The sequence below is a fragment of the Lepisosteus oculatus genome, unplaced genomic scaffold (genome assembly GCF_040954835.1).
Source record: "Lepisosteus oculatus isolate fLepOcu1 unplaced genomic scaffold, fLepOcu1.hap2 HAP2_SCAFFOLD_94, whole genome shotgun sequence".
NCBI classification, from domain to species: Eukaryota; Metazoa; Chordata; class Actinopteri; order Semionotiformes; family Lepisosteidae; genus Lepisosteus; species Lepisosteus oculatus.
This window is the reverse complement of record NW_027168430.1, coordinates 364,321-383,546: the sequence shown is the minus strand read 5'-3', so window position 1 is coordinate 383,546 and position 19,226 is coordinate 364,321.

Below are 19,226 nucleotides of genomic sequence, written 5' to 3'. Positions count from 1 at the left end.
TAGTGACGGGCCATTTCTTTCTGCCATTTTTCCGGAGCGGTTATTGATTGCTCCATCATTTCCCTCTTACTTTCCATCACTAGATTGAAAAAAAAAAACAGAAACAGGCTGACAGGACGACAATCAAATTGCAAAAACTCATCAAAGCACTCGATAGAGTATTTGAATCCACAAGTAGCTACGAGCAACTTTGTCCTGGCTTGCATGAAAGTCGGAAAATGTCAAAAAGAAAAAGATGGTGGCTTTTTCATATTCGTTCTTTTATTTTTAGTTCGTTGCTTCTTCTGTCCATTGTCCTCCTGCCTGGCTCTTGACCTGTGACTGTTTGAACGCACACAGTAGACTTTCATGCAGGGGATTTGTCCTGAGCCTCTGTGAAAGACCCACCCACCCCCATAAATAACTGCTCTAGAAACACATGAATGCAAAACTAAACCACAGCTTAAAGAGGAGCTTGTCATGACCGCCAGGCAGTTAAGACCAACTCTTAAGCAATCTAAACAGCACCAGCAGCGGGTGATTATTAACAAACGCCGCCGCACGAGTTAACCCACCTGCACACACTCCACCGTGCGGTACGCAGTGCTATTTTTACCATCTTTACCTGCTTCCCGCTGGTATTGAGTCTACTCCTTGAGAGCTCTACCTGGCGTTTTTTCCATTACCTCGTTTATTCTGGATATTGGACTCCCCTTCTGCCTTTTCGACTTTGGACCTCGCCTCTCACCTCGGACTGTTTGCCACCAGTGTTCTCCCTGGATTACGACTTACCTTACGCCTCTTGACCACGAAACAAAGCAAAGCAGAGCAAAACAAAATGAACAAACGAAAACCCTCACGTCCCGCACTTGCATATAACGCCGTTACGTGCCCAAGCGGTATTTTACGTCATCCTAGCACTGCACCCCGGGGCGTACGGTATATGGGAACGAGCACACGCCACGAATCATCTCGAATCACTCCCTACAGCTGTAAGGCACCTTGAAGCATGCACCCCCAACATTCTTCTTTGCGCATCTGTGAAAGGTAAACTCTTGAGCAAACTCTGAACCAGCTCTAAGGAAACTAATCTGATTAGACGTTACTTTGACTCATCTTTTAAGGGACCCTTGTTAATTGGAGAAATCAATGATTTCGAATGAATTCTGTATGCGTTAAAAGACAGCTATACACAGAAAACATGCAGGACACTTCTCATGATGTTTCCCGAGCCGAAACACAGTGCGTTTTTCCAAGCCATCTGACAAAGCCCGCCCACTGAAAACTGCAGCAAATCGTGTAAAGACGTTCAACTTTGTAACTACTGCACGCACAGGAAGCAGAATAAATTCCTCTTTTCAAACTGTCAAAGGTTTGCTTTGCGAACACTGCAGGACATCGCACAATCTCTTTTGAACGGGGACAAACGATTTCTTATGGGGCACAGTAAGTACAGACGTTTAAAAAGCTCCACTCATGCCGACGATGCAGCATGAAGAAGCGCAACCTAACGTTTGCATTCCTAGCAAATTCCTTTTATTTTTTGATAAATAAAGACAGTCTTGTTTAACAAACAACACACACAACATTTTACATTGTCAATTCAATTCAAATCAATGTATTTCTATATAGCGCCTTTCACAACAAGGTTGTCCCAAGGCACTTAACAATGCAAGTTGTTAAGAGCCTTGTGTCTAATATGCCGCCTAGGTAACGTGCTGTCTCTTTGAGGCAAATGTTTAAATCCTCTGAGTTAAGTGCTGAAGTTATAGTAGTCCTATCAGTATTGTTGCCTCCGATCAACAGATCCTCATTTTTCTCAGAGTTGAGTAACAAAAAGTTTTCACACATCCAAGTATTTCCTTCCTTAATGCATTTAACTAAACTGATAATAGAAGAGTTGTCGTTTGGTGTAAACAAAATGTTTATTTGAGTGTCATCAGCATATGAATGAAAGTTCATATTATTTTTTCAGATTATCCTACCTAGCAGCAGCATGTAGAGAGAGAGAGCAATATTGGTCCCAGCACTGATCTTCTGGTACCCCAAATTGAACTGGTGACATTGATGAAGCAGTACAATTATTAGATATTTGAACATAATGAAAACGATGAGTAAAATGTGAAGTAAACCACTGAAGGACGGTTCCAGATAAGCCAACCTCAAACTCAAGCCTGTGTAACAAAACAGAGAGGTCAACCGTGTCAAAGGCAGCTCTAAGATCTAGAAGCACAAGCACTGTTGCATTCCCCGCATCAGTAGCTAAGAGAATATCATTTACGACTCTTGTTAATGCAGTTTCAGAAACCAGACTGAAATTTCTCAAGTATATTATTTGAATCCAGATACGATTGACGTTGGGCAACAACTATTCTCCCAAGACTTTTAGATTGAAATGGGACCTTTGAGACAGGCCTGTAGTTGTTAAGAACTTGTGGATCCAAATTTGACTTCTTAAGGAGCGGTCTAACAACCGCTACCTTAAATTGATCAGGTACAACGCCTGACGCAAGCGATGCATTCATCATACTAATTATAGGTCCTGCCAGTCCTTCGAGGGAATCTTTGACTAGCTGAGTGGGGATGGGATCTAGCGAACAGGTGGTTGACTTTGTCTTACGTCTGTGTTCATGAGTCCACCATAAGAAAAAATCTGAACAGGAGTGGTGATCATGTGAGGTCACCATGGAGGAAACCACTGCTCTCCCCCCAAAAAAAACCACCACTGCCCCTCTCAAGTTTGCTAAAGACCACATGGATGTTCCACAACTCCTGGAACAATGTTCTGTGGACAGACGTGACAAAAGTTGAACTTGTTGGTAAATGTGCACAGCGTTATGTTTGGAGATAACAAAACACTGCATACCAACTCCAAAACCTCATCCCACCTGGGAAGCATGGCGGAGGCTGTACTGCTTGCAATCATCGAGGGACCGATGAATTCCAAGATGTATCAGGAAAATCTACAGCAGAACGTCAGGGTGTCTGCCTGTGATCTAAAACTCGAAAGACGCTGGGTCATGCAGCATGACAAAAACAAAGGAGTACATCAACAACAGAGTGGCTGAAACAAAAGAAATTCCGTATTTTGGGATGGCCAAGTAAGAGTCCTGACCCCAATCCCATTGAAGTGCTGTGGCGTGATCTGAAGCAGGCCGTTCAGTGCAAGACATCCCAAAAATATACATGAACTGAAACAGTTTTTCATAGAGGAATAGGCCAAAATACCTCCTAACCGCTGCTCAGGTCTGACCAGCCGCTACAGAAAGTGGGGGTTGAGGTTTTTGTCATAAAGGAGGTTCCACTAGCTCCTTAATATAAGGGTTCACGTACTTTTTCCATCAATGACCTTGATTGTTTAAACCATTTGGTCAATAAAGAAACAGCAATGTCAAATGTTGGGCGTGTGTTGTTTGTTAAATCAGACTCTCTTTATTAATTATTATGACTTAGATAAAGATAAGATCACATGTTAGGAGCCATTCATGCAGAAATCCACATCATTCCGAAGGGCTGTTTACAAAAGTTTTTCTCCCAACTGTATGTGAGAGAAAAGCAGAGACGCTCACTGAGTAAGGTGGGGTTGCAGCTTTGCAAATCAAAAGGACATTTGTACGCTCAAAATGGGACAGGAGCACCCCAGATGGGACTCAAACCCACAATCCCTGGCTTAGGAGGCCAGTGCCTTATCCATTAGGCCACTGCGCCACACTGGGTTGGGTCGATCATGCTGATGAAGAGCCAGTTTTTTTTTCCTTTGCTTTTTCAAAGGGATCCCCAAAATTAGGAAAGTTAGGCAGCAGAAGGTTTACTGTGACCTGAGAAGGACCGGCATCCAATCACGGTGGTACACACAGACACGCTCTCACTCATCTGAGCTACACGGCTACCAAGATGATCTCAGGTGCGCCGAGCTGGTACGGAACATATTGAACTGATCGACGGCGAATTGTCTCTCAGACAGGCTTTTCACCTCTGAGCTCCCTGACTGACAGTAATCAGCTAGGTAGTGAAACAGTCAGCTGCTTCTAAGCCTTAAACAGCTGCATCTCGGCGCTTCCACAGACAGATGATTTGAAAGCCAAACATCGCCCATTGGGAACACCTTACTATCACTAGTTTAAGAGACTCTTAAGGTCTTGCAGAGGTGCCTGTCTAATAGCATGCGCTTTGCAAGCTATAGGTGTTTAGGCTGAGGCAGAATGCCTGTTAACAAAATGTTTTTCTAAAGGGGCCTCGCACTCTTTTCCAAGCAATGGTCACCATCCCCACCGAGTGTCACAACGTAGTCATGTCCTAGGACATCACCTGTTAGTCTCCATTTGTCTGCCACCAACACTTTAGGTTACGGAGTCACAACCGCACCCCGGAGACCAGAGGAGCCGTTGGCGTTCTGGCGGCGCAGATTGGGCTGAAGGTGGGGCGCTTGAATCTCGCTGTTGGAGGCCGTCTGAAACTGACCCAAGCCTTTCCCTTGAATTAAATGTAAATAAGAAATGAACCCCAGATGCACATGGAATCAATCACGTGTTTCCTTTGAGCCGTTTTAGAGACTGCTCCAGAGTTTACCTTGCACAGATGCGCAAAGATTAATGATGGGGGTGCACGCTTCCAGGCGTCTTACAACTGTAGGGACTGTTTAGAGACAATTCGTAGCTTGTGCTCATTTCCCTCTATTCCCCGTGTTGCAGTGGTAGGATGACGTAAATTCCTGCTTCGACACGTAACGGCATTATAATCAAGTGCAGGAGCTGAGGGCTTTAGTTTTGTTTCGTTTTCCATGGCGTTCGTAAGCGCGCAAATCAAAGGCAATTCCTGCGTCTAACACGAATGTAAATGCTTTTGAAAGTGCAGTGTGGTGCAGCTTGTAAAATCCTTTTCCACATTTGTGGTTTGTTGATGTTTTTTCTGTCTGCCAAAGTTGCATTTTGACATCCGGACTGGGGGACTTTATCATTTGAACGTGAAGCCAGCCTTAAACCCTCTGAGGCGTGTCTGTCTGCCGGCACGAATCTTGTGTAAGGTATTTTTTTTTTAACGGAGAGCGACTTTAAAAAGGTTTCCGCAGCAACCTCGCACTCCGTGTTAGATTATAGGAGGAATGCGGCGGCAGCGAGCTCGCTTTTGTCATGGCCGAGTGGTTAAGGCGATGGACTCGAAATGCGTTGGGGACTCCCCGCGCAGGTTCGGAACTTGCCGACTCCGGCGTCTGCCGCAAGTCGCCTTGTGCCTGCGCGGCAAAGGCAAAGTGCCGCTTCTCCTTTCCCGGTACTATAAAAACGCTAAATCGCTTGGACCCGCTGCCATGGAAAGCAGTTCTTCAGATTACCACACATTCTGCGTTCGCACCTCTGGTGCTCTACTTATGCCTTTGAAAACCTAATGAATAAAGCTGAAAGAACCGACACGATATGTAGGTGCTCGTAAAGCACGCAGTAAAGAACTGTTAACAGCAAGGGTTTCAGTGGGTTAACTGAGGAGAAGGCGTGATCGCTAATTGTTGACTTTTTATTTGGTGTTAGAATCACTCTTACTGTGCATGACGTGCAACAAATGTAGCCACAGAAATTGCATCACGCTTTCATGTATGCTATTGCAGACACCAACATTGCCTAGATAGAAAACCGAAATAGCCGTGGGTTTGCTTGCTGGTCTGAAGGATCTCTCTTCGAATCTCTATCATTTGTCAATGGAAGTAAAAGGCGCTGCAATCTCATACGTTCAGAATCAAACCCGCAGCTGTTGTTCGACTTTATTTCTTGACTAATTACAACTGAGTGTCGCATGAGCAGTTACGTAAACTTGTCTGGTATATTTGAACACAAATGCCGTTCTTCAATTAAAACTAACAGTACATTGTCAGGGACATTCAGTTCTATACAAACAAGAGACAGACAAGAGAATATTTCTACCTTTCATGTGGACTACGTGTTGACTTACTGATCGGAATAATTGAAAAGTTCGGGTTCATAGCCGATGCAGTGCGTGCTAATTAGAACAACAGCAACGATGAGCTCTCAGCACCGTACTGAGCCCAGGTGTTTTTCTAAAGCTGTCAGGTGCAGTTCATTTACATGAAGGAAATCTCTTACTGGGTACGATTACAATACAGTAAGTAGCACAGGCTACTTAGGGAGTAGCCTGATGCGTTTAAAAACGACCCGAGCCAGGCAGAAGTCGAACCTACAATCTCCTGATCCGTAGTCAGATGTGTTATCCATTGCACCACTGACCCTGGTGCAACACTGCAGGACTGCAACCCGGTGAGCTCAGCACTGCAACTAGTAAAATACCCCCGGTCCATTCTTTTACAAAAGTGAGAAACACCTGTTTTCTACATTTTGTCTGTTTTAAAACCATATCTCTTTAAACCAAACCAAGAGTTTGTCTTTTGCTTTGATATTCTGATTCATTTCGATTTCAAAGAAAAAAAAACTACCTTCCAAAGCATCATAAAATTGTCCCTACTTCCAGACTCTACTTCTCTCTTGTAGTAGTACAGCAGACCTTTCCAGGTGAGCAGATCACAGAGTCCGAAATGAGCTTCCTCCATCAAGCAAAGTACCTGAACATGACTCTGTCATCATAAAAGCGCCCCTGTAATAAAGAAATTCAATCTGAAATCAAGAGGGCAGTTGCCTACTGAAATACAAGAAGTCATCAATTTTAACCTAGCAACACATTAAAGGCTGCATCTATACAAGTACGATTCTAGAAATGCTCACCAGATTACGTTTTAAGAAGGAACTGCGCTTCAGGTTCTGCCGAGATCTTAACTCGGATGGCAGGATTCAGAGTCCGGAGTGCGGACTGATTGCTCACGGAGGGTCCATATACTGTGGATCCCTCAGTGATCTTCCGCGTGTTCAAACAGCCAGCGTGTGACTCCCCTGTCCCCGTGACCTCATTGCTCTGCTCTCTCCTCTGTGCAGCCGAGCCCGATTCACGGTAAAGTGAAAAAAAATATCCCCTCAACGTGAGATTTACTCTGGAGCGAGGATAGATGTTACCTTTTTATCATTGAACAGGATGTATGTGATGTGGCGACTAGGTTCAATTTTGTATCCTCTTTAAAAGATTAAGGACTGGGGTGAGCGTGATTTACCACCCTTTCAGCTAAGAACCCGACGTGCGCACCGTTTAAGCTGCATAGACTCGGTCGTTTAACTCTTCTCCATTAGCAGGGTTAAGGTTAAAGAAAAAAAACATTGCTGACTTCTTTTTTTTTTGCCAGCTGCTAGCGCTGATTAGCAAGGTTTGTATTTCATGTTTTGCAAGTTGCATCCATTTTAAGAAAAACAAGTCGTGTTAAAGACAGGAAATGAATACTTGCATTTAATTAAGTCTAGCCGTAGGCGGTTATCCACTGGGATTCAGACCCAGGGTCTCCTGTTTACTAGACAGGCGCTTTAACCAACTAAGCCACAGCGCCCCGGGAGTGCTGTCCTTTTGCAGCCACTTGGACACACCACTCAGACACATCTGCATTCGGTGTGTGCTCCGCCTGCTCGCTAAGCAAGTTGCCACCTTTACATACAATAGCAACATCGACACCAAGAGAAAGGATATCAAATGGCTTTTATCTGGAACTTTTCATGTCCAAGGAGCTCAATGTGCTTTCTGTGTACAACAGGGCCACTGAACTCCACGCTGGCCACTGAACCACAGCAGTGGCTTGCTGGCTTGACATCTCCCAAGGAAAATGTTGAAATCGCATGTGGAACAGGAAAATGACCCTCGAGTACGAGGGAAAAAAAAGAAAAAGATCATCTGGAGCGCGCCAACCCAGTTGGGACAGCCCAGTTTTGTTGACGAAGTGGCCGAGTGGTTAAGGCGATGGGTTGCTAATCCATTGTGCTTTGCACGCATGGGTTCAAATCCCATCCTCGTCTGTTTCCATTCTGTTTTTGATCCCTATTGCTCAATGCACAGTGAAAGCATTGCATACATGTGTCTGACAATGAGAAATGGGCCCCTGAGACAGTCATTTGCCTGTTTCACAAATGATCGTATTTTACTAGAGATTCTGTTTGGGATTCAGATGTGCATTCGGACAGCAATCCCTTTCAAGAAATGATACGTTCTGGATGAGGTCAAAGGTGCATCATTTGGACACTTTGTGGGCTTGAAATACAAAGAAAATCATGTTCTATGGTACAAGATAAATACAAAACTTAAGCTTTTATTATAATTAGATTTGTTTATAAAGCATAAGCAATCATTTATTACATTAATATATGTAAAAATAACATTTTAGCATCATACGTTTAGTATATTTAGTCCCTAATGCTGAAAGAAATGATCATAGAACATGACTTCTAACCTTACCTGCGGTGTTTTTGATCCCTATTGCTCAATGCACAGTGAAAGCATTGCATACATGTGTCTGACAATGAGAAATGGGCCCCTGAGACAGTCATTTGCCTGTTTCACAAATGATCGTATTTTACTAGAGATTCTGTTTGGGAGTCAGATGTGCATTCGGACAGCAATCCCTTTCAAGAAATGATACGTTCTGGATGAGGTCAAAGGTGCTGGAACACTGTATTTAGGATGTGTTTGCAGTTATTCTGTGTTTCTAGCTTCAACCCAGTGATATATATACAGTGCCTTGCGAAAGTATTCGGCCCCCTTGAACTTTTCAACCTTTTGCCACATTTCAGGCTTCAAACATAAAGATATACATTTTTTATTTTATGTGAAGAATCACCAACAAGTGGGACACAATTGTGAAGTGGAACGAAATCTATTGGATTTTTGAAACTTTTTTAACTAATAAAAAAATGAAAAGTGGGGCGTGCAAAATTATTCGGCCCCTTTACTTTCAGTGCAGCAAACTCACTCCAGAAGTTCAGCGAGGATCTCTGAATGATCCAATGTTGTCCTAAATGACTGATGGTGATAAATAGAATCCACCTGTGTGTAATCAAGTCTCTGTATAAATGCACCTGCTCTGTGATAGTCTCAAGGTTCTGTTGAAAGCGCAGAGAGCATCATGAAGACCAAGGAACACACCAGGCAGGTCCGTAATACTGTTGTGGAGAAGTTTAAAGCCGGATTTGGATACAAAAAGATTTCCCAAGCTTCAAACATCCCAAGGAGCACTGTGCAAGCGATCATCTTGAAATGGAAGGAGTATCAGACCACTGCAAATCTACCAAGACCTGGCCGTCCCTCTAAACTTTCAGCTCAGACAAGGAGAAGACTGATCAGAGATGCAGCCAAGAGGCCCATGATCACTCTGGATGAACTGCAGAGAACTACAGCTGAGGTGGGAGAGTCTGTCCATAGGACAACAATCAGTCTTACACTGCACAAATCTGGCCTTTATGGAAGAGTGGCAAGAAGAAAGCCATTTCTCAAAGATATCCATAAAAAGTCTCGTCTAAAGTTTGCCACAAGCCACCTGGGAGACACCCCAAACATGTGGAAGAAGGTGCTCTGGTCAGATGAAACCAAAATCGAACTTTTTGCCCACAATGCAAAACGATATGTTTGGCGTAAAAGCAACACAGCTCATCACCCTCAACACACCATCCCCACTGTCAAACATGGTGGTGGCAGCATCATGGTTTGGGCCTGCTTTTCTTCAGCAGGGACAGGGAAGATGGTTAAAATTGAGGGGAAGATGGATGCAGCCAAATACAGGACCATTCTGGATGAAAACCTGTTGGAGTCTGCAAAAGACCTGAAACTGGGACGGAGATTTATCTTCCAACAAGACAATGATCCCAAACATACAGCAAAATCTACAAAGGAATGGTTCACAAATAAACGTATCCAGGTGTTTGAATGGCCAAGTCAAAGTCCAGACCTGAATCCAATCGAGAATCTGTGGAAAGAGCTGAAAACTGCTGTTCACAAACGCTCTCCATCCAACCTCACTGAGCTCGAGCTGTTTTGCAAGGAAGAATGGGCAAGAATTTCAGTCTCTCGATGTGCAAAACTGATAGAGACATACCCCAAGCGACTTGCAGCTGTAATCGCAGCAAAAGGTGGCTCTACAAAGTATTAACGCAAGGGGGCCGAATAATTTTGCACGCCCCACTTTTCATTTTTTTATTAGTTAAAAAAGTTTCAAAAATCCAATAGATTTCGTTCCACTTCACAATTGTGTCCCACTTGTTGGTGATTCTTCACATAAAATAAAAAATGTATATCTTTATGTTTGAAGCCTGAAATGTGGCAAAAGGTTGAAAAGTTCAAGGGGGCCGAATACTTTCGCAAGGCACTGTATATATGCTCACTGATTTTTTGGTACATGCCCAGGGCAATAATCATTATGAGGATTTATTTCCATATGTGCTAGAGGTAGTGTTGTGAAATTTTTCAACACACTGGATCGCAGGTTTAAACCTGCACTCTTACTCCTTAAATACCAACAAATGCAGATATGTAGCAATCATATTGTAGCGGACACTCATTTGCCTGTTTCACAAATGATCATATTTTACTAGAGATTCTGTTTGGGATACGGATGTGCATTCTGACAACAATCTCTTTCAAAAAATGATTTTACCTTATCGCAGCTTTGCCCCTCTTGCCTCTTTGGACAATATCTCCATCTTGTGGTCATTGTTGGTAATGTCTAGACAATATCTCCATCATGTGGTCGTTGTTGGTAATGTCTTCTTATGCCCTTTTTTTATTTCAATTCTTTATTAGTTGATTCTAGAATCTCTACAATAGAGCTGAAAATATCAGTTTTGTAGCAGACAATATGACATTAGTTATAGTCCAATTAAGACTTTATTACCCTGTTTGTAACATAACAAATTAAAATTGATTAAAACTAAGTTTGGAACACCAGGGAACATAAAAAATGATTTTTAGGAAAACCATGAGGTTCTCTGTGTCCAATGCCTGCAAGGGGAGAAAGCTAGAATCCTTTGCTTTTTCAAAATTTGAAAATAAACATCATATAACAACAGCTTTCATTCCTAGGAGTGAAAAACAACCATTTTTGAAGACATATTAGTTTCTAAAACACTACAATAAAGTTAAAAACATCCGTTTTATATTACTTTTAGTATTTTTAGTGAAATTAGTCATTTATTGCACTATTTTTAATATAATCTCTAATTAAAAGTGAATAGAATTAAGTTTGGAGCAACAAGGAACACAAAAAAAAAAGATTTTAAGGAAAAAAAATGATGTCTTCTGTGCCAGGTCCTGCAAGGGGAGAAAGCTAGAATCCTACCCAGGCTCCTGGAGCTCTGTCCTGGCTAAAGGAGGGTGAATCCATCCCCTTCAAAGCTCCATGAAAAAATGATCATTTAAAATTTGAAAAAATAAACATGATATAACAACAGCTTTCATTCCTAGGAGTGAAAAATAACCATTTTTGAAGACATAGTAGTTTCTAAAACACTACAATAAAGTTGAAAACATCCGTTTTATATTACATTATTTTTTGTGAAATTAGTCATTTATTGCACTATTTTTAATAAAATCTCTAATTAAAAGTGATTAAAATTAAGTTTGGAACAACAAGGAACACAAAAAAAAAAAAAGATTTTAAGGAAAAAAATGATGTCTTCTGTGCCAGGTGCCTGCAAGGGGAGAAAGCTAGAATCCTACCCAGGCTCCTGGAGCTCTGTCCTGGGTAAAGGAGGGTGAATCCATCCCCTTCAAAGCTCCATGAAAAAATGATATTTTTAAATCTGAAAAAAAACATTATAGAACAACATCTCTTGGTCCACAGAGTGCAAAAATCCAACTTTGAAGAAAATCCATTGACTGATCCCCGAATCCTGAAGTTTCTTCGCATGATATCGGGCTTGCAACCACTTTCTGGAAAATGAAAAATGCCAAAAATGAAAAAAAAGTTATCAATTCTAGAGCCTAAGAGGAAAATAAGACAAATGTATATCTCCAAATAATTTTATGTGCTTCAGAAGAGCCCAGGAAAGTTTTTTGCATACATGAAACCACGCCCGTTTGCACGTAAGCAGACATGGTTGCACACACGACTGCATGAAAGCACGCGTGCATGCAAAATCATCCTGTTAAGCATTTGAAAAGCCGCACCACGGCGCACTTGAAATAGCTCTTACATTAGTGGTAGACGCAGGAATCGCCTTTTTATTTACGCTCTTACCGACGCGATGGAAAGCAAAACAAAGCAAAGCAGAGCAAAATAAAATGAACAAACGAAAACCCTCACGTCCCGCACTTGCATATAAAGCCGTTACGTGCCCAAGCGGTATTGTACATCATCCTAGCACTGCACCCCAGGGCGTACGGTATATGGGAACGAGCACACGCCACGAATCGTCTCGAATCACTCCCTACAGCTGTAAGGCGCCTTGAAGCGTGCACCCCCAACATTCTTCTTTGCGCATCTGTGAAAGGTAAACTCTTGAGCAAACTCTGAACCAGCTCTAAGGAAACTAATCCGATTAGACGTTACTTTGACTCATCCTTTAAGTGACCTTTGTTAATTGGAGAAATCAATGATTTCGAATGAATTCTGTATGCGTTAAAAGACAGCTATACACAGAAAACATGCAGGAAACTGCTCATGATGTTTCCCGAGCCGAAACACAGTGCGTTTTTCCAAGCCATCTGACAAAGCCCGCCCACTGAAAACTGCAGCAGATCGTGCAAAGACGTTCAACTTTGTAACTACTGCACGCACAGGAAGCAGAATAAATTCCTCTTTTCAAACTGTCAAAGGTTTGCTTTGCGAACGCTGCAGGACATCGCACAATCTCTTTTGAACGGGGACAAACGATTTCTTTTGAGGCGCACTAAGTACAGACGTTTAAAAAGCTCCACTCTTGCCGACCATGCAGCATGAAGAAGCGCAACCTAACGTTTGCATTCCTAGCACTGTTGCAACCTAGCACTGTTGCATTCCGCGCATCAGTAGCTAAGAGAATATCATTTAAGGCTCTTGTTAATGCTGTTTCAGAAACCAGACTGAAATTTCTCAAGTATATTATTTGAATCCAGATACGATTGACGTTGGGCAACAACTATTCTCTCAAAACTTTTAGATTGAAATGGGACCTTTGAGACAGGCCTGTAGTTGTTAAGAACTTGTGGATCCAAATTTGACTTCTTAAGGAGCGGTCTAACAACCGCTACCTTAAATTGATCAGGTACAACGCCTGACGCAAGCGATGCATTCATCATACTAATTATAGGTCCTGCCAGTCCTTCGGGGGAATCTTTGACTAGCTGAGTGGGTATGGGATCTAGCGAACAGGTGGTTGACTTTGTCTTACGTCTGTGTCCATGAGTCCACCATAAGAAGAAATCTGAACAGGAGTGGTGATCATGCGAGGTCACCACGGAGGAAACCACTGCTCTCCCCCCAAAAAAAACCACCACTGCCCCTCTCAAGTTTGCTAAAGACCACATGGATGTTCCACAGCAACTCCTGGAACAATGTTCTGTGGACAGACGTGACAAAAGTTGAACTTGTTCAACTCAAAATCAAAGGATTCTAGCTTTCTCCCCTTGCAGGCATTGGACACAGAGAACCTCATGGTTTTCCTAAAAATCATTTGTTATGTTCCCTGGTGTTCCAAACTTAGTTTTAATCAATTTTAATTTGTTATTATGTTAAAAACAGGGTAATAAGTTTCTAATTGGACTATAAATAATGTCATATTGTCTGCTATAAAACTGATGTTTTCATCTCCATTGTAGAGATTCTAGAATCAACTAATAGAGAATTAAAATAAAAAAGGGCATAAGAAGACATTACCAATAACGACCACAAGATGGAGATGTTGTCTAGACATTACCAACAACGACCACAAGATGGAGATATTGTCTAGACATTACCAACAACGACCACAAGATGGAGATATTGTCCAAAGAGGCAAGAAGGGCAAAGCCGCGATAAGGAGATTGCTGTCAGAATGCACATCCGGATCCCAAACAGAATCTCTAGTCAAATATGATCATTTGTGAAACAGGCAAATGAGTCTCTCAGGTGCCCATTGCTCATTTTCAGACACATTTATGCAATACTTTCACCATGCGTTGAGCAATAGGGATTAAAGATACCAGAGGTAAGGTTTAAAAGTGATTCTGAGGTGCAACACATCAGCGAAACAGCTAGGCATCTGAAATGCGGGGTTTGAGAGCCCTTCAGGGAACACCGTACCCTAAAGGTACCAGAAGTCCACTAGTATAAGCATTAAGTCACTGTCAGCCCTGTTGCAATGTGATTGCTACATATCTTCATTTCTTTGGTTTATAAGGAGTAAGAGTGCAGGGGGTCTAAATCTGCGATCCAGTGTGTTGAAGTATTTCACAACACTACCTGTAGCCCGTCTGGAAATAAATCCTCATTCTGATTATTGACCTGGGCATGTACCAATAAATCACTGAGTATATATATATATCACTGTGTTGAAGCTAGAGACCTGTATGTAATAATATGATGCTAAAATGTTATTTTCACATGTAAGAAAACCGGCTCAGGGACGCCAAATATGTAATGTTGCCATAGCAAAATTAAATGTAGTGGCTCTCTGAAGGCACCAGTTCTGTAGGGTTTGGGCATTTACTGAGACAATTATTAATTGTAGCAGTAAATCACAAAGTTGATTCTTTTGATGGCTTTAGAATCCAACCATGTGACATAACTCAAACAACGCGCACACACAGGTACTAATACACGAGGATACATTTATTAATACATAAAATATGCATGTAAACCTAACAGATCTTATTGTTCGTTTTGTTTTGCTCTGCTTTGCTTTGTTTTGCTTTCCATCGCGTTGGTAAGAGCGTAAATAAAAAGGCGATTCCTGCGTCGACCACTAATGTAAGAGCTATTTCAAGTGCGCCGTGGTGCGGCTTTTCAAATGCTTAACAGGATGATTTTGCATGCACGCGTGCTTTCATGCAGTCGTGTGTGCAACCATGTCTGCTTACGTGCAAACGGGCGTGGTTTCATGTATGCAAAAAACTTTCCTGGGCTCTTCTGAAGCACATAAAATTATTTGGAGATATACATTTGTCTTATTTTCCTCTTAGGCTCTAGAATTGATAACTTTTATTTCATTTTTGGCATTTTTCATAATTTTCCAGAAAGTGGTTGCAAGCCCGATATCATGCGAAGAAACTTCAGGATTCGGGGATCAGTCAATGGATTTTCTTCAAAGTTGGATTTTTGCACTCTGTGGACCAAGAGATGTTGTTCTATAATGTTTTTTTTCAGATTTAAAAATATCATTTTTTCATGGAGCTTTGAATGGGATGGATTCGCCCTCCTTTAGCCAGGACAGAGCTCCAGGAGCCTGGGTAGGATTCTAGCTTTCTCCCCTTGCAGGCACCTGGCACAGAAGACATCATTTTTTTCCTTAAAATCTTTTTTTTTGTGTTCCTTGTTGTTCCAAACTTAATTCTAATCACTTTTACTTAGAGATTATATTAAAAATAGTGTAATAAATGACTGATTTCACTAAAAATAATGTAATATAAAACTGATGTTTTTAACTTTATTGTAGTGTTTTAGAAACTACTATGTCTTCAGAAATGGTTATTTTTTACTCCTAGGAATGAAAGCTGTTGTTATATGATGTTTATTTTCAAATTTTGAAAAAATCAAAGGATTCTAGCTTTCTCTCCTTGCAGGCATCGGGCACAGAGAACCTCAAGGTTTTCCTAAAAATCATTTGTTATGTTCCCTGGTGTTCCAAACTTAGTTTTAATCAATTTTAATTTGTTATTATGTTAAAAACAGGGTAATAAGTTTCTAATTGGACTATAAATAATGTCATATTGTCTGCTATAAAACTGATGTTTTCAACTTCATTGTAGAGATTCTAGAATCAACTAATAGAGAATTGAAATAAAAAAATGGCATAAGAAGACATTACCAACAACGACCACAAGATGGAGGTATTGTCTAGACATTACCAACAACGACCACAAGATGGAGATATTGTCCAAAGGGGCAAGTAGGGCAAAGCCGCGATAAGGTAAAATCATTTTTTGGAAGAGATTGCTGTCAGAATGCACATCCGTATCCCAAAGATAATCTCTAGTAAAATATGATCATTTGTGAAACAGGCAAATGAGTGTCTGCTACAATATGATTGCTAGATATCTGCATTTGTTAGTTTTTAAGGAGTAAGAGTGCAGGGGGTTTAAGCCTGCGATCCAGTGTGTTGAAGTATTTCACAACACTACCCCTAGCACATCTGGAAATAAATCCTCATAATGATTATTGCCCTGGGCATGTACCAAAAAATCAGTGAGCATATACATATATCGCTGTGTTGAAGCTAGAGACACAGAATAAGTGCAAACACATCCTAAATACAGTGTTCCTGCACCTTTGACCTCATCCAGAATGTATCGTTTTTTGAAAGGGATTGCTGTCGGAATGCACAACTGAATCCCAAACAGAATCTCTAGTCAAATGTGATCATTTGTGAAACAGGCAAATGAGTCTCTCAGGTGCCCATTGCTCATTTTCAGACACAATTATGCAATACTTTCACCATGCGTTGAGCAATAGGGATTAAAGATACCAGAGGTAAGGTTTAAAAGTGATTCTGAGGTGCAACACATCAGCGATACAGCTAGGCATCTGAAATGCAGGGTTTGAGAGCCCTTCAGGGAACACCTTACCCTAAAGGTACCAGAAGTCCACTAGTATAAGCATTAAGTCACTGTCACCCCTGTTACAATGTGATTGCTACATATCTTCATTTCTTTGGTTTTTAAGGAGTAAGAGTGCAGGGGGTCTAAATCTGCGATCCAGTGTGTTGAAGTATTTCACAACACTACCTGTAGCCCGTCTGGAAATAAATCCTCATTCTGATTATTGACCTGGGCATGTACCAATAAATCACTGAGCATATATATATATATATCACTGTGTTGAAGCTAGAGACCTGTATGTAATAATATGATGCTAAAATGTTATTTTCACATATATTAATGTAATAAATTATTGCTTATGCTTTATAAACAAATCTAATTAAAATAAAAGCTTAAGTTTTGTATTTATCTTGTACCATAGAACATGATTTTCTTTGTATTTTAAGCCCACAAAGTGTCCTTTGATCTCTATTCTGTGGTAATCCACGATGACCCCGTTCTTCAGGTGATTCATCATGTCCTCCCTCGCCTGTTGAGAGGCCATCCTGATCTCTTCTGCCGTGGCGTGCTTCATAAACGCCCTCTTCAAATGAGCAGGAAGCTGATCAAAAGTATTCAGGCACATCTTGCACACCAGGGGAATCCTCGCGGGTTTCCTTTGAAAATAAATAATACCATCTGTGTATAGAAACAAGCTAAGACTGATTTATTAAATTATCCTTAAAATTCTCTCTCATAGTTTGAGCATAATGATTTTATTGCATTTATATAAGAATTGCTCATTGCTCCAAAATAAATAATGGTTTCATAAAAAATTGAACACTTACTTGGTCTCAGTCACAGACTTTCCAATAGAAGCCATTGTGGAGTTCAGCAACTGCAGGTCCTAGAAGTGGGGAAGGAATTTTAAAAGAGAAATTGAATTACAATACAGAAGGAATGGCTGAGGGTTCACTGAAATATATAAATATACAAATTCCAAAGACTGAGTCCATATAGAAACAACTACTTTTCATTTTCAGTATAAGAAAAAAAAAACATTATCTTCCAAAGCATCATAAAATTGTCCCTTCTTCCAGACTCTACTTCTCTCTTGTAGTAGTACAGCAGACCTTTCCAGGTGAGCAGATCACAGAGTCCGAAATGAGCTTCCTCCATCAAGCAAAGTACCTGAACATGACTCTGTCTTCATAAAAGCGCCCCTGTAATAAAGAAATTAAATCCAAAATCAAGAGGGCAGTTGCCTACTGATTTCGTACTAATCGTACTTGTATAGTTGTATCTATACAAGTGCGATTCTAGAAATGCTCACCAGATTACGTTTTAAGAAGGAACTGCGCCTCAGGTTCCGCCGAGATCGTAACTCGGATGGCAGGATTCAGAGTCCGGAGTGCGGACTGATGGCGCACGGAGGGTCCACATACTGTGGATCCCTCAGTGATCTTCCGCGTATTCAAACCGCCAGCGTGTGACTCCCCTGTCCCCGTGACCTAATTGCTCTGCTCTCTCCTCTGTGCAGCCGAGCCCGACTCACGGTAAAGTGAAAAAAAAAGATGCCCTCAACATGAGATTTACTCTGGAGCGAGGATAGATGTTACCTTTTTATCATTGAACAGGATGTATGTGATGTGGCGACTAGGTTCAATTTTGTATCCTCTTTAAAAGATTAAGGACTGGGGTGAGCGTGATTTACCACCCTTTCAGCTAAGAACCCGACTTGCGCACCGTTTAAGCTGCATAGACTCGGTCATTTAACTCTTCTCCATTAGCAGGGTTAAGGTTAAAGAAAAAAAACATTGCTGACTTCTTTTTTTTTTGCCAGCCGCTAGCGCTGATTAGCAAGGTTTGTATTTCATGTTTTGCAAGTTGCATCCATTTTAAGAAAAACAAGTCGCGTTAAAGACAGGAAATGAATATTTGCAAGTCTAGCCGTAGGTGGTTGTCTGGAAGGACCAGTTCTGTTTGAGAAGACAGAACAAAGAAGGCACTGCTGGGATTTGAATCCAGGATCTCCTGTTTACTAGGCAGGTGCTTTAACCAACTAAGCCACGGTGCCCCGGGAGCACTGTCCTTTTGCAGCCACTTGGACACACCACTCAGACACATCTGCATTCGGTGTGTGCTCCGCCTGCTCGCTGAGCAAGTTGCCACCTTTACATACAATAGCAACATCAACACCAAGAGAAAGGATGACAAATGGCTTTTATCTGGAACTTTTGATGTCCAAGGAGCTCAATGTGCTTTCTGTGTACAACAGGGCCACTGAACTCCACACTGGCCAGTGAACCACAGCAGTGGCTTGCTGGCTTGACATCTCCCAAGGAAAATGTTGAAATCACATGTGGAACAGGAAAATGACCCTCGAGTACGTGGGGAAAAAAAGAAAAAGATCATCTGGAGCGCGCCAACCCATGTCCGGACAGCCCAGTTTTGTCGACAAGGTGGCTGAGTGGTTAAGGTGATGGACTGCTAATCCATTGTGCTCTGCAGGCATGGGTTCGAATCCCATTCTCATCGGTCTCCATGACTGACACGTATGCCTGTTCGACGTCGGCCCTCCTGTTGTTTGCTCCGGTGCTAGAGCTGTACATTTTCTAGCAGTGGCTGAACATGGTATAGTAGGCCAACGTCGGTATCGAGCAGTGACAGTAACAGTACTTACTGCGCCCCAT